Genomic DNA, 15,974 nt, shown 5'->3' with positions numbered 1-15,974 from the left:
TTGTGCTTCTTTCTTTGTAGAGCTGTTCTCAACTAATTTTTCTGAGATCTACACCTTCCAACATGCTCTTTAGGCATTTTTCTAAGCCCTCTTCAATCTTAACTCTACTAAGCATATATTGTGACTTGAACCAAACTTATAAATGGAGAACTTGTGAGCAGGAAGAAACGTTGACCAGCTTAGACAAATTTCAGACTATTAGAGTTTCATTGGGTTTGTTTGTTTATTTGTTTTTAAAATTCTTTTAGGCAGAAGATGCCTAAAGAAAACAGTATTTTTAAGAAGCTAAAAGAGTAATGGATGAGGTATGTATGTGAGTGCATATATCTATAGGGTGAAGAGAAAAAAAAGGAATGATTAGACTGTCTACTTGACTGGTAGAAAGTTTTCTAGAAGACAGACAACCTGGCCACATATGCTTTTCACTACATTACACATTATGATGTACAAAAGCATGAACATCAACATTTTCCAAATACATAATGTGAAGTAGCCATTATTGGATATGTAAAAATAATTCTATCATATAGGATAACAGAATATGAATGAGGATAGGAAAAGCAGTTCAAAAATGTATATAAAACCATCAGAAGAATCATTCAAAATTATTATATTATAGACAGAATTAGTTGGTAAAAATTGTAGGTGTTATCTGAACTATTCTTATGACCCTTAGAATAATTAGTCTTGAATGTTAAATTTCAGATAAATCAATATGAAAGTGGTGGTGGCACTGCTTTCCTAATTATTGGAATCACAAATAGACTTCAAAATATCATTTTAGTCAACAATTCTCACCCAATCAAACATGTGTTATAACAAAGAACCAAATAACTGGTTCCTTTCCCTTCCCTGCATAAAAGTAAATGAATCAATGGAGAGGAAAGGTACAGAAACATGCAGACTCTAAATAACACCAAACTGACTGTCAAATGTGTTGTGTCACTTGGCTACAGGAAAAATCCTGAACTAAATTGGTCAAAAGTAGAGTTGTTATTAAAAACCTAAAGGTTCTGTTTGTCTTCACTATTCAACAAATAAGACCTTCCTTTGGGAACTTTAGAACAAACTGCTTTAAAACCTTGATTAACTGTATTATTTACACAAAAACATCTCCACAGCTTCCTCCAGTACTCACACTGATCCACTCACCAACAGCATGGAAACTAATTGGAAAGTCATTTTTTTTTCTTTTTATTCTTTTTCATCTTGCGATTTTTTTTAAAAGAGTTTAACTATTCACTATAGGCTATCCAGATATTCTTCAAACTATCTATAAACTCATTTTAGGACTATGTCTTAAAATCTTCTTCTTGTTTTCATTTCTTTCTCTAACCAAACAATCTTCTCTTTTCTATGTTACTTTTTGTCTTGAATGAATATATCAGTAATAAACTCATTCTTAGTTGCATGAGCAGAAGAATTTATTAAATAATTCTTTGGAAAATTTCCAGTGGCTTCCCTCAGGCTTAGAAATAGTATTCTCCCTGACACATCTGCTATGGTATGCTTTAATCACTTTTTCTTTTACACCATGAGTGCAATGCAATGTATCTCATTAAGTCAGGAGGTAGTAAAAACTAGAGTAATGTGATGATCTATTTGAACAGGGTGAAGAAAATTTGGGAGAAAAAAGTGAAGGGCAGAGAGTAAGCATGTTTGTTTCAAATATATAAATAAAGATTAACCCACTCCCTCTCTCTTAGGAAGAATCCCCTTTTAGATTATTTAAAAATTAGAATCAAATGAGTCAGGAGAGCATAAACTCAAGCCTGTATGAAAAGACACAGAAAGTTCTAGAATAAGCCCATCTCTTGTTTAATAAAGTGGCTCACTGACTTCACTTCTCTCTCTGCAGAAGCACTTTTGGAATCAACAACAACAGAGTAAGTATAATAGAGAGACCAGAAATGCTCTGTCCAATGGAATTCTCTCCCTAAATAGGTCAGAGGTTAAACAAGATGATCTTTCCAAAGAGGCCTCGTTGGATTTTTGTCCTGCCAGAAGATTAATTACTTTCCAGAAGTATATAATTATTTAATCTCTAAGGCAGATGTAGCACAGATCAAGAAATCAAGGAGGTGACTTTGTCAAATAAATTTTCTCTTTATCAGCCAATTGTAGCAAGAGCATGTTAAGAGAATTTGAAGTAAGAATCACAATAGTGAGATTATTAACTACTTAAAAGGTGGATGGAACTAAAACCACATTAAAATAGCAAAACTACTTAACAACATTACCTTAGTGCAACTAAGTTTCTGCAAGTGTCATCAGTTTATGTATTTTATGTAATTCATTATTATATAATGAACTCTGATACAGAACCAAATCAGATCTCACTGACCCTTGTCACCAAGTACTCCTGTCAGATCTTTGATTTCCTAGGGAGATCCCAACTACCCCAATAAGAGACCCCAGAGTATCATATATGCTTATTCATCAATAAGTTTTTCCTTCCAGATGTTGCTGCTATTTCAACAGGCATTCCAACAGCTGTTTCTAGGTTGACTCTCTTTGAGGTCATTTTCCCATTAGAGGTATTTGGAGTCTGGATAGTACAAACGTCCTCTGTGTAGGAACAGTGCACAGTGGACCTCCACTGGGTGCCACCATGTTCCCAGTCCCTTACAGTGCATTCCATCTGTCCCTCCCAGGTAGAGTGCCGGATTTAAAAAAAGAAAAAAAATATCAACATTCTCCAGAAGATTATAACAAGTCCTAGAGTCTACACAATATGAGTCACAAGGTGATATATGATACCATTAACATACCAATAAATAAATAAACAAAACAAAACAAATGTGACAGATTCTCAAGAGAAAAGACAACCAACAGATACCAACCCTGAGATGACCTGGATGCTGGAGCTGTAGTACAAGGATTTTATAGCAGCTATTACAACTATGTTCATTGAAGTAATAGAAAACACACTTAAATTTAATGAAGATAGAAACTCAGATGAGAAATGGAGACTATAAAAAAGGGATAAGTGCAGGTTTTAGGACAAAAAATACAATATCTGAAAATTTTAAAGAGTCTCACTATGTGGATTTAATAACAGAATAAAAATGTCAGAGGGAATAGTGAGTGAAATTGAAACCAGGTGAATAGAAATTATCTAATCTGTAAAACAGAGAAAAAATATTGAATAAATGGGCAGAGCCTAAATAACATGAAGGACAATATCAAATGTCTAATATGAATGTAATTAGAGTTTCATGTGAAAAAGAGAAAAACTAAGTCAGGAAAAGTATTTGAAAAATAATGGCTGAAATTATCCCAGATTTACTAAAAGACATAAATTTACAGACTCAAGACGTTCAACAAACCCCAAACAAGATGAGTTTAAAGAAAATCACACCTCAACACATCAAAAATAAACTGATAGAAAATAAAGATACAGAAAATAATTAAGCAACTAGAGAGAAATTATAAGGTACTTACAGGGAAACGACAATTCAAATGACCCTGGATTTCTCATTAAAAACCACAGAGGCTATAAGGTAGAACATCTTCAAAGTGAAGAAATAAAGGAAATGTCAAACCATATTTCTATAGCCAGTGAAATTATCTTTCAAAAATAAAAGTAAAGATATTTTCAGATAAAGAAAATTTAAAGACAATTTTCCTATGAATTGATCTACAAAAAATGCAAAAAGAAGTTCTTCAGGATGAATAAAAATGATACTAGAGGAAAATTATATCTTTGGGAATGGAGGAAGAGCAATAGAAGTGGTAAGTATTGGGGTGCTGTGAGTTGAATTATTGTGTGTCCCCCCAATAGTAAAGTCCTAACCTCTGTGAATGTTGGAACTTTTGTCTTTACAAATGTAAGTTAAGATGGGGTCATAATGGTGTTGAGGGAGTGCTTAATCTAATATTGCTGGTGTCCTTATAAGACAAGAAAGGCAAAGAGATCAAGGTGGCAGAGTAAGAGGACGTGGAGCTCACCTCCCCCCATGAACACATCAAAAATGTATCTACATATGGAAAAATTCCCACAGAAAACTAACTGAAAGCTGGTAGAAAGACTCTTAAACAACTGAGGCTATAAAAAAAATTATACACATAATCAAGTAGGATGGGAAGAAAAGCATTGGGTCAGGACCTATACCCCTGAGAGAGGACCAAGCAGAAAAAGATCACACTGGTGTACACTTGCACTAGAGATTAAGTGGGTTGAGCTACATACTGGGCATCCCAGTTCTGGGTCCTATGCATAGGAGACAAGCCACCTTGGCTGCTTGGAAACCCACTGGGACAGATAGAAAGACTGAAGAAGACTAGATTTCACTTGTTAGGAGCGCATAGGTGCTGGCTTGCCTCCAGGCAGGCAGAAAGGGATCTGCCCTAGTAACTGCTGCTTCACCACATTCTCCATTCCAAGCTGAGTGAACATCACTCCATGCCAGAACTTGGCACTGCATCTAGGGTAGATAGAACCTGGCAAAAGACTTGACCTAGGGATGCAGAGGTAACCAGAAGCCGGAGACATAGCCCCAGTGGGGTGGCAGCAGCCATTGTCAGCACTTACTCAAGCAGAGTCCCAGAATTAGCTCACACTTCTGACTGTAGCATATCTGCCAGAATCCCTGCGACTGCCTTGCTATAAGCCTCAGCCCAAACTGAGGCAATGCACCATCCCCACCCACTGCACACCACAGCCTAGCACTAGAGCTGGGGCAGCCATGACAGGGGAAAAGATGCAACCATGGACTGCATCTCAGCAGAGCTGCAGATGTATACACAGTTAGTGCATCAGACTTAGTAAGTTCACAAGCTTCACATTCTTCAGCACTTTCATCCTTTGGGACAGAGGCCCCAGTGCAGGGAGAAGGAAAAACACATACTTAAAGGAAACAGAGCCAACTTCAGCTCAACCATCAGGGCTTCTGCTACAGCAACTTGGGAGCAGACTCCACCCCCTGACAAGGTGGACGTGGCCACTGAGCAGAGAAGAAGTCCTGCCTTACACACTGTGCAGGCTCTAGCTCCTCCATCACCAGCAACAACCCCTACTGAAGTAATAGTGATCAGCACACCCTGAGGAAAGATGTGACTGGTGTCTACATCAAATCCTGCCCTCTTACCAAAGGCATTGGGCAAATGCAGTATACACAGGGGACACTCACACATAAGAAGCCCCCTTCAAGACCACAGTCATTTTCACCTAAATTCATTGAGACAGAGAAAGTTAAATAAAATGAAAAGGCAGAGGAAGTACTCTCAATTGAAATAGCAAGAGAAAACGAATGAAAATAAATTAATAATGAAACAGAAATAAGCAATCTACCTGACAAAGAATTCAAACATTGGTAATAAAAATGAACTGAATTAGGGAAGAGAACTTATTTAAGACAGCTCATTTTAACAAGGAACTAAAAACTACAATGAAGACCCAATCAAAAATAGATAATTCAATAGCCGAGATAAAAAGCACTCTAGAAGCAATGAATAGCAGACTAAATAACAAAGAATGCATAAATGATCAGGAAGACAATAATGAAAATCACCCAATCAGAACAGCAAACAGAAAGTCAGATTAAAAAAAAAAAGAGTGCAACATACAAGATCTATCGGATAACATTAAACATGCCAGCAGTCACATTATAGTGGTTCCAGAGGGAGAATAGACAGAGAGAAGGGTATCAAAATATATGTGAAGAAATTATGGCTGAGAACTTCCAAAACTAAAGAAGGAAACAGATATCCAGGTTTGGTAAGCATGGAGGGTCCCAAACAAGATGAAGCATAACAGACCCACACTAAGACATATCATAATTAAAATGGCAAAAATTAAAGATATAGAGATAACTCTAAAAGCAGAAAGAGAAAAACAAAGAGTCATACATATACAAGGGAATCTCCCTAAGGTTATCAGCTAATTTCTCTGCAGAAACATTGCAGGCTAGAGGGAGTGGCATGATATATTCAAGGTGCTGAAAGGGAAAAACCTGCAATCTATGATACTCCATCCAGCAGGTTTATCATTTAGAATGGAAGGAGAGATAAAGAACTTCTCAAAAAAGCAGAAACTGAAAGAAATCAACAATACTAAACCATCCAAAAGGAAATTTTGGGGCTTCCTTGGTGGCGCAGTGGTTGAGAGTCCGCCTGCCGATGCAGGGGACACGGGTTTGTGCCCCGGTCCGGGAAGATCCCACATGCCACGGAGCGGCTGGGCTCGTGAGGCATAGCCGCTGAGCCTGCAAGTCCAGAGCCTGTGCTCCACAACAGCAGAGGCCACAACAGTGAGAGGCCCATGCACCGCAAAAAAAAAAAAAAAAAAAAAAAAAAGGAATTTTGAAGGATCTTTTCTAAATGGAAAGGAGTAAGAACATATAGGAAAGGGAAATTCACAACAGGAAAGGCAAATATATAGCAAGGATTAAAGATCACATAAATAAGCCAGTACATAGACTAATAGACAAAAAAATTGTAAAAGCAACTATAACTACAATAAACAGCAAAGGAATATACATGAATATGTAAAATATGATATCAAAAATACAAAAATGTGGGCTTCCCTGGTGGTGCAGTGGTTGACAGTCTGACTGCTGAGGCAGGGGACGTGGGTTCGTGCCCCGGTCCGGGAAGATCCCACATGCCATGGAGTGGCTGGGCCCGTGAGCCATGACCGCTGAGCCTGCATACCCAGATCCTGTGCCCCACAATGGGAGAGGCCACAACAGTGAGAGGCCCATGTACCGCAAAAAAAAAAAAAGAAAAAAGTGTGGGAGAGTAGGGTAAAAAATATAGCTTTTAGAATGTATTTGAACTTAAATGACTATCAGTTTAAATTAAATAGATAAAACTATGGGTCAGCATATATGAACCCAATGTAACCACAAATCAAGAATGTAGAATAGATATACAAAAGCCAAAAAGAAAGAAACTCAAACATAATAGAAAAGAAAATCATCAAATCACAACAATAGAAACAAAAACAAGAAATGAATAGAAAAGGACTAAAAAAAAAGCTGGAAAACAAGGAATGAAATGGCAATGAGTACATATCTATCAATAACTACTAATAATTACCAATGGACTAAGTGCCTCAATCAAAAGACATAAGGTGGCTAATTGGATTAAAAAGAAAGACCCTTCAATTTCTGCCTACAGGAGCATCACTTCAGGGTAAAAGAAACACACAGACTGAAAGTGAAAGGACGGAAAAAGATATTTCATGTCAGTGAAAATGACAAGAAAAAGGGCAACAATACTCATATCAGACAAAATAGATTTTAAAATAAAGGCTATTACAAAAGACAAAGCAGAGCATTATATAATGATAAAGGGATCTATATAAGTAGAGGATATTAGACTCACTAACATATATGCACCCAATACAGAATCATCTATATATATAAAGCAAATACTAGCATATATAAAAACAGGAAATCGACAATAATACAATAGTAGTAGGAGACTTTAACACCCAACTGACATCAATGGACAGATCATCCAGACAGAAAAATTAAAAAAGGAAAGAGTGGACTTAAATGACACAATAGACCAGCTGGACTTATTTGATATCTACAGGACATTACATCCAAAAACAGAAAAATACACATTTTTTTCAAGTGCACATGAAATGCTGTTGAGGAAAAGGTCACAATCCTAAGTGACAAAACAAGCCTCAACAAATTTAAGAAGTTAGAAATTATAAAGTGTTTTTTCCAACCGCAAGAATATGAAAATAAAAATCAACTACAGAAAGAAAAACAAGAAAAGAACAAAGACAAGGAGACCAAACTACATACTGCTAAAACACCAATAGGTCAATGATGAAATCAAAGAAAAAAATAATAAAATACCTTGAAACAAATGAAAATGGAAACAAATTGATCCAAAATCTATGGGACACAGAAAAAGTAGTTTTAAGAGGGAAGTTCACAGTGATACAGTTCTTCCTCAAGAAACAAAAAAATCTAAAATAAACAATCTAACTTACCACCTAAAATTAGAAGAAGAATAGCAAACAAAGCCCAAAGTCAGGAGAAGGAAGAAAATAATAAAGATCAGAGAGGAAATAAATAAAATAGAGAAAAAAAAAAGATCAATAAAACCAAGAGCTGGCTTTTTGAAAAGATAAACAAAGTTGATAAACCTTTAGCCAAGGTCACCAAGAAGAAAACAGAAAAGACCCAAATCAACAAAATAAGAAAGGAAAGAGGAGGAAGAGCACCCAAGATGGCATAATAGAAAGACCCTGAGCTCACCTGCTCTCATGAACACACCAAAATCACAACTATCTGCAGAACAACTATTAATGAAAAAGACTGGAACATACCAGATAAGATCCTCTACAACTAAAGACATAAGAAGGAACTACAATGAGATAGGTAGGAGGGGAAGACTCACAATATAATCAAATCCCATACCCCTCAGTGGGAAACCCACAACCTGGAGAATAATTATATTTCAGAGGTTCTCCCACAGGAGTCAGTGTTCTAAGCCTCACATTGGGCTCCCCAGCCCAGGGGTCCTGCACTGGGAAGACAATCCCCAAGAGCGTTTGGCTTAGAAGACTAGCAGGGCTTCATTTCAGAAGCCCCATAGGACTGGGAAAAACAGAGACTTCACTCTTAAGGGGTGCACACAAAATCTCACATGCACCAGGACCCAGAGCAATAGAAATAATTTGATAGGAGCCTGGGCCAGACATAACTGCTCATCTTTGAGAGTCTCTGGAGAGTTAGGGGGAGGAAACAACTCACCCTGGGGACATAGACACTGGTGGCAACCATATTTAAGAACATATTACATTGTGAACACTGCTGCTGGCAGCTGCCATCTTGACCCATTCTCACCAAGCTCTGGCTCCACCCTATAGCCTCAGGCCAAACAATTAACTGGGCAGCCCACTCGTCAGCAGAGACTGCCTAAAGTCTTACTGAGCCCATCTAGACATGCCCGTAGATGCAGCTCTGCCCACCAGAAAGCGAAGACCCAGCCCCACCTACCAGTGGACAGGCACCAGCCCCTCCCTCTAGGAAGCCTGCACTAGCCTCTAGACCAGCCTCATTCACCAGGGAGCAGACACTGGACACAAGAAAACTACAGTCACACAGTGTAGAGACCCAGCCTGCTCACAGCAGGCAAGATTCTACTCTAGAACCAGTGGGGCCCTGTCCTTGTCCAACAGCATGTCAACATAAGCTTCAGGACATCCTGGACCCCATACACAACTGCATCAGGAACTGGCCCCCCTCAACCAGCTATCTGATGCAAGCTCTGGGATCCCTTGTCCCTGCAGCCAGACTCCAAATACTGGCTCTCTCTGCCAGTAGTCCAGCACTAACCCCAGGACCTGACTTGGTTGTCAGTTCGTGGGCAACAGCTCCAGAGACTTCAGGACCTTGACTCCACCCACCAGTGAGCCAACACTAACCCCAGGGTCCCATAGTGTTCTGCAGCCAGCCACCTCATGACCTGGCCCTGCTAAACAGCATCCAGCAGCATCCACACAAGGCAAGGCCTGGCAATCAACCGGGCTAGGAGCCAACCAATCCTACCAGACTGTACACATAGCCCACCACAAGAGAAGGACACACACAGCCCTTTAAGAGATAATCCCTAGAGCAAATAGCTTGTGTGACAAGAGGTGAATGCACTGTTAGAACACAAAGAACATCTACAGAAGGCCACTTCTCTGAGGATGAAAAACACCCAAGCTAAGCTACCACATATGTAAAAATACAAATATCAACTTAAGACAAAATGAGATAGCAGAGGAACATGTTGCAGATAAAGGAATAAAATCAAACCCCAGAAGAAGAAATAAGTGAAATGGAGATAGGAAATCTATCTGAGAAAGAGTTTAGAGTAATGATTGTAAAGACAATCAAAGAACTTGGGAGAAGAATGGATGCACAGAGCAAGAAGTTAGAAGTTTTTAGCAAAGAGTTAGAAAATATAATAACCAAAAAGATGAAAAATACAATAACTGAAATGAAAAATATACTAGAAGGAATCAATAGGAGAGAAAATGATACAGAGGAGTAGATCAGGAAGACAGAATAATGATAATCATTACGACTGAACTGAAAAAAGGGAATGAAAAGACACTAGGACAGTTTATGAGTCCTCTGCAACAAAATGAAGTAAAGTAATATTCACATTATAGGGGTCCCTGAAGGAGAAGAGATAGAGAAAGGGACTGAGAATAGTCTTCCCAAATCTGGGAAATGAAACAGTCACTCAAGTCCAGGAAGTTCAGAGTCCCATACAGTTAGAACCCTAAGAGGACCACACCAAGACACAGTGTAATTAAAATGACAAAAACTAAAGATAAGGAGAGACTATCAAAAACAGTAAGGGAAAAGAAATAAATAACATGCAAGGCTATCAACTGAATTTTCAGCAGAAATTCTGCAGGCCAAAAGGGAGTGACACAATATATTTAAAGTGATTAAAGGGAAAAATCTATGAACAAGAATATGCTACCCAGCAAGGCTTTTGTTCAGATTTGATGGAGAAATCAAGAGGTTTATATAGAAAAGCAAAAGATGTAAGAGTTCAGTACCATCGAGCCAGCTTTATGACAAATGTTAAAGAAACTTCTCTAGGCAAAAAAAAAGAAAAGGCTACAACTAGAAACAAGAAAATTATTAAATGAAAAATCTCACAGGTAAAGGCAAATATACAGCAATGGTAGTAAATCATCGACTCACAAAGCAAGTAGGGAGGTTAAAAGACAAAAGTAGTAAAATTATTTATATCCACAATAAGAAGTTAAGGAATACACAAGACAATTAGGTATAAAATATAATATCAAAAAGAACGATTGTGAGGGGATGAGAGTACAAATATATGGTTTTTGAAATGCATTTGAAATTAAGAAAGCAACAACCTAAAATAATCACATATATAAAACACACTGGTATACAAAAATCTCATGGTGGCCACAAACAAAAATATATAATAGATATACACACAAAAAAGGAAAAGGAATCCAAACATAACACTAAAAATAGTCATAAAATCACAAGAGAATAGAAGAAAAGAAGAAGAAAGAGGGACAAAAGACCTACAAAAACAAATCCAAAACAATTAACAAAATGGCAATAAGAGCATACATATTGATAATTACCTTCAATGTAAATGAACAAAATGCTCCAACCAAAAGACATAGAGTGACTGAATGAATACAAAATCAAGACCTGTATATATGCTGCCTACAAGAGACCCACTTCAGATCTAGAGACACATACAAACTGAAAGGGGTAGAAAAAGGTATTCCATGCAAAGGGAAACCAAAAGAAAGCTAGAGTAGCAATACTTATATAAGACAAAATATACTTTAAAATGAAGACTGTTAGAAGAGACAAAGAAGGACACTACATAATGATCAAGGGATCAGTCCAAGAAGAAGATATACAAATTGTGTACACATATAGAAGCACATCAATATATAAGGCAAATATTAACAGACATAAAAGGAGAACTCAACAGTAACACAATAATAGTAGAGGATTTTAACACCCCACTTACATGCATGGACAGATCATCTAGAGAGAAAATCAATAAGGAAACACAGGCCTTAAATAACACATTAGACCAAATGGACTTAACAGATATAGAGAGAGCATTGCATCTGAAAGTAGTAGAATACACATTTCTTTAAAGTGCCTATGGAACATTCTCTAGGATAGATCACATACCAAGCCGCAAAAGAAGCCTTGGTAAATTTATGAAAATTTAAATCATATCAAGCATCTTTTCTGACCACAACGTTATGAGACTAGAAATCAACCATCAGAAAAAAACTGCAGAAAACACAAACACATGGAGACTAAACAATATGCTACTACATAACTAATGGATCACTGAAGAAAGCAAAGAGGAAATCAAAAAATACCTAGAGGCAAATGAAAACAAAAACAGGATTATCCAAAACCCGTGAGACATGGCAAAAGCAGTTCTAAAAGGGAAGTTTACAGTGAAAAAAGCCTACCTCAGGAAACAAGAAAAATCTCAAATAAAATAAACCTAAACTTACACCTAAAGCAACTAGAGAAAGAAGAACAAACAAAACCCAAAGTTAGTAGAAGGAAAGAAATCATAAAGATCAGAGCAGAAATAAATAAAATAGAGACTAAAAAAAGAAAAAAAGTACAATGAAACTAAAACCTGGTTCTTTGAAAAGAAAAACAAAATTGACAACCCTTTAGCCAGACTTATCAAGAAAAAAGGGAGAGGGCCCAAATCAATAAAATCAGAAATGAAAAAGGAGAAGTTACCACTGCCACGACAGAAATACAAAGAGTCATAAGAGACTACTATGAGCAATTATATACCAATAAAACAGACAACCAAAAAGAAATGGACAAATTCTTAGAAAGGTACAAGCTCCCAAGACTGAACCAGGATGAAATAGAAAACATGAACTGATGAATTACCAGTAACAAAATTGAATCAGTAATTTTACAATTCCCAGCAAACAAAAGTCCAGGACAAGATGCCTTCACAGGTGAATTCTACCAAACATTTAGAGAAGAGTTAACACCTAACCTTCTCAAAACATTTCAAAAAATTGCAGAGGAAGGAATATTTCCAAACACATTTTATGAGGCCACCAACACCCTGATACCAAAAACAGACAAAGATATCACAAAAAAAGAAAATTACAGGACAATATCACTGATGAACAATGATGCAAAAATCCTCAACAAAATATTAGCAAACCAAACCCAACAATGCATTAAAAGGATCATATGCCGTGATCAAATGGAATTTATTTATAATGGATTTAAGAATGTTTCAAATAGCCACAAATCAATCAATGTGATACACCATATTAACAAATCAAAGAATAAAAACCATATGATCATCTCAATAGAAGCAGAAAAAGCTTTTGATAAAATTGAATATCAATTTATGATTAAACTCTCCAGAAAGCAGGTATAGAGGGAACATACCTAAATATAATAAAGGCCATATATGAAAAACTCATAGCTAATATCATACTCAATGGTGAAAAGCTGAAAGCATCTTCACTAAGATCAGGAATAAGACAAGGATGTCCATTTTCACCTCTTTTATTTAACATAGTTTTGGAAATCCTTGCCAGAGCAATCAGAGAAGAAAAGGAAATAAAAGAAAGTCAAATTGGAAACAGAGAAGTAAAACTGTCACTGTTGGGAGATGACATGATACTCAACATCAAATATCCTAAAAATGCTACCAAAAAACTAGTAGAGTTCACTGATGAATTTGGTAAAGTTGCAGGATACAAAATTAATATTCATAAATCTTTTGCATTTCTATACACAAACAATGAAATATCAGAAGGAGAAATTGAGGAAACCACCCCTTTTACCATTGCATCAAAAAGAATAAAATACATAGGAATAAATGTATCTAAGGAGGCAAAAGACCTGTACTCTGAAAACTATGAGACACTAATGAAAGAAATTGAAGATGAGACAAACAGATAGAAAGATATACCATGTTCTTGGATTGGGAGAATCAATATTGTTAAAATGACCATACTACCCAAGGCAATCTACAGATTCAATGCAATCCCTAACAAAATACCAATGACATTTTTCACAGAACTAGAACAAATAATTTTAAAATTTGTATGGAAACACAAAAGACCTCAAATAGCCAAAACATTCTTGAGAAAGAAGAACAGATCCGGAGGAATTACACTCCCAGACTTGAGACTATACTACAAAGATACAGTAATCAAAACAATATAGTAATGGTACAAAAACAGACACATAGGTCAATGGAACAGGATAGACAGCCCACTCACTTAAGGTCAATTAATTTATGTCAAAAGAGGCAACAATATACAATGGTTATAAGACAGTCCCTTTCACAAGTAATGCTGGGAAATATGGACAGCAACATGTAAAAGAGGGAAATTAGAATTTCTCTAACATCATACACAAAAATAAACTCAAATTGGTTAAAGACCTAAATGTAAGACTGGATACTATGAAACTACTAGGGAAAAACATAGGAAAACACACTTTGACCTAAATTGCAGCAATATTTTTTTTGATCCATCTCTTAAACTAAAGGAAATAAAAGCAAAAACAAACAAATGGGACATAATCATACTTAAAAGATTTTTCACAGCAAAGGAAACCATAAACAAAATGAAAAGGCAACCTATTGAATGGGAGAAGATATTTGAAAATGGTATGACCAATAAGCGGTTTATATCCAACATATATAAACAGCTCATACAACTCAACACAAAAACACCCAAACAATCCAATTTTAAAAATGGGCATAACTAAATTATACTCCAATAAAAATTTTTAAAAAACAATTTTAAAAAAATGGCAGAACTAAATAGACATTTTCCGGAGGAGATGCAGATGACCAACAGGCACAAGAAAAGATGCTCAACATTGCTAATTGTCAGGGAAATGCAAATCAAAACCACAATGATATATCACCTGACACCTGTCAGAATGGCTATCATCAAAAAGAACACAAATAGCAACTGTTGGTGAGGATGTAGAGAAAAGTGAACACTTGTACACTGTTGGTGGAATGTAAATTGGTGCAGCCACTGTGGAAAACAGTATGGAGGTTTCTCAAAAAACTAAAAATAGAACTACTATATGACTGGCAATTCCACTCCCAGGTACATATCTGAAAAAAACAAAAAAACTAATTGGAAAAGATATATGCACCCCAATGTTCATAGCAGCATTATTTATAATTTCCAAGATATGGAAGCAAACTAAGTGTCCATCAACATATGAACGGATAAAGATTATATTATATACACACACACACATACACACACACATACACACAATAGAATACTGCTCAGTCATAAAAAAAAATGACATTTTGCCATTTGCAGCAATGTGCTATTAAGTAGCAGACCCAGGAGTCAAACCAATGGAGTCCAGCTTCAAAGTCTATATCTTAATTGCCTTACCTAGTCACTGTTGGTTCAGCTATTAAAAAAGATGAGTATCATGGAATTCTAAAAATTCTCTGAAGAAAATACTAGGCCTGAAGCAAATGTTGAAAGTATTACACGTATCTAGGGTCTTTAGCTGAATTCATTCAAGTGTAATGTAAACGGAATTGAAAAGATTATTTCTATCCTGAATATATATATATATATATATATGTATATATATATATATATATATATATATATATATATGTATATATATATATCGAGATCTATTCCTTGATTCTTAGGAAACCATAATTAGAGAATCATTACATTGTCATAAGGTTTCTTGTGCTTTATTATAAGGTAACTATTCTTGAGGGTAAAAAAATCTTGATCTTAAACTTTGTGTTTTGTTACAATTCTATAAAATACTCTCCTGAGTTTGGGGTTTGATTAAGAATGTGAAGAACTGTAGACAGTTTTGATACAGCAGGCATTTGAAGTGGGTTAGGAAAGAGTGAGAATACCATTGGGTAGGAAAATGGAAGAAAAAAATAAGTTGGGGGTTTCCAGAAGTCTTTCCCTATTCAACAAGTTATCCTAGATAGAACCAACTTTGAAGAAGTTATTTTTTTAATTTAAACATGGCAAATTAACTTTTCCTCATAAATATTGCAAATTCAATGCTTGATTAAAAGCAGTGGAAGCTAGATTACAGCCAGGATTACCAGGAGTTGCTAAGGATGCTTGAAATGATGACTACAGTAGGTATACAATTTGTTTCTGAACACTATCTGCTCTCTACGTCCTGCCTTTAACCTATGAGCTATCTCTCGTAAATCTTAGAAGAGTGTACAATATGCACGCAGTATTCATATGGCAGTCATCCTTCAGCCAATCATAGTTTTTCCAAGCTAATCTTTTCTTGAATATTCAAAGATCTTCCCAGGCATTAAGTCACTATTCTCCACAATAACAATGGGTGGGCTAACCTATTGTACAGATGGAAAGATGGAGACTCAGGCTCTGATCTAAATGTTCCTGGCCAGGACCATAATAGGAAATCTTCCTGAAAATAAATTTAACTTTAAAA

Source organism: Mesoplodon mirus, assembly GCF_964341445.2.
Source record: "Mesoplodon mirus genome assembly, chromosome: 16".
Classification (NCBI taxonomy): Eukaryota; Metazoa; Chordata; class Mammalia; order Artiodactyla; family Ziphiidae; genus Mesoplodon; species Mesoplodon mirus.
This window is presented reverse-complemented; position numbering follows the sequence as displayed.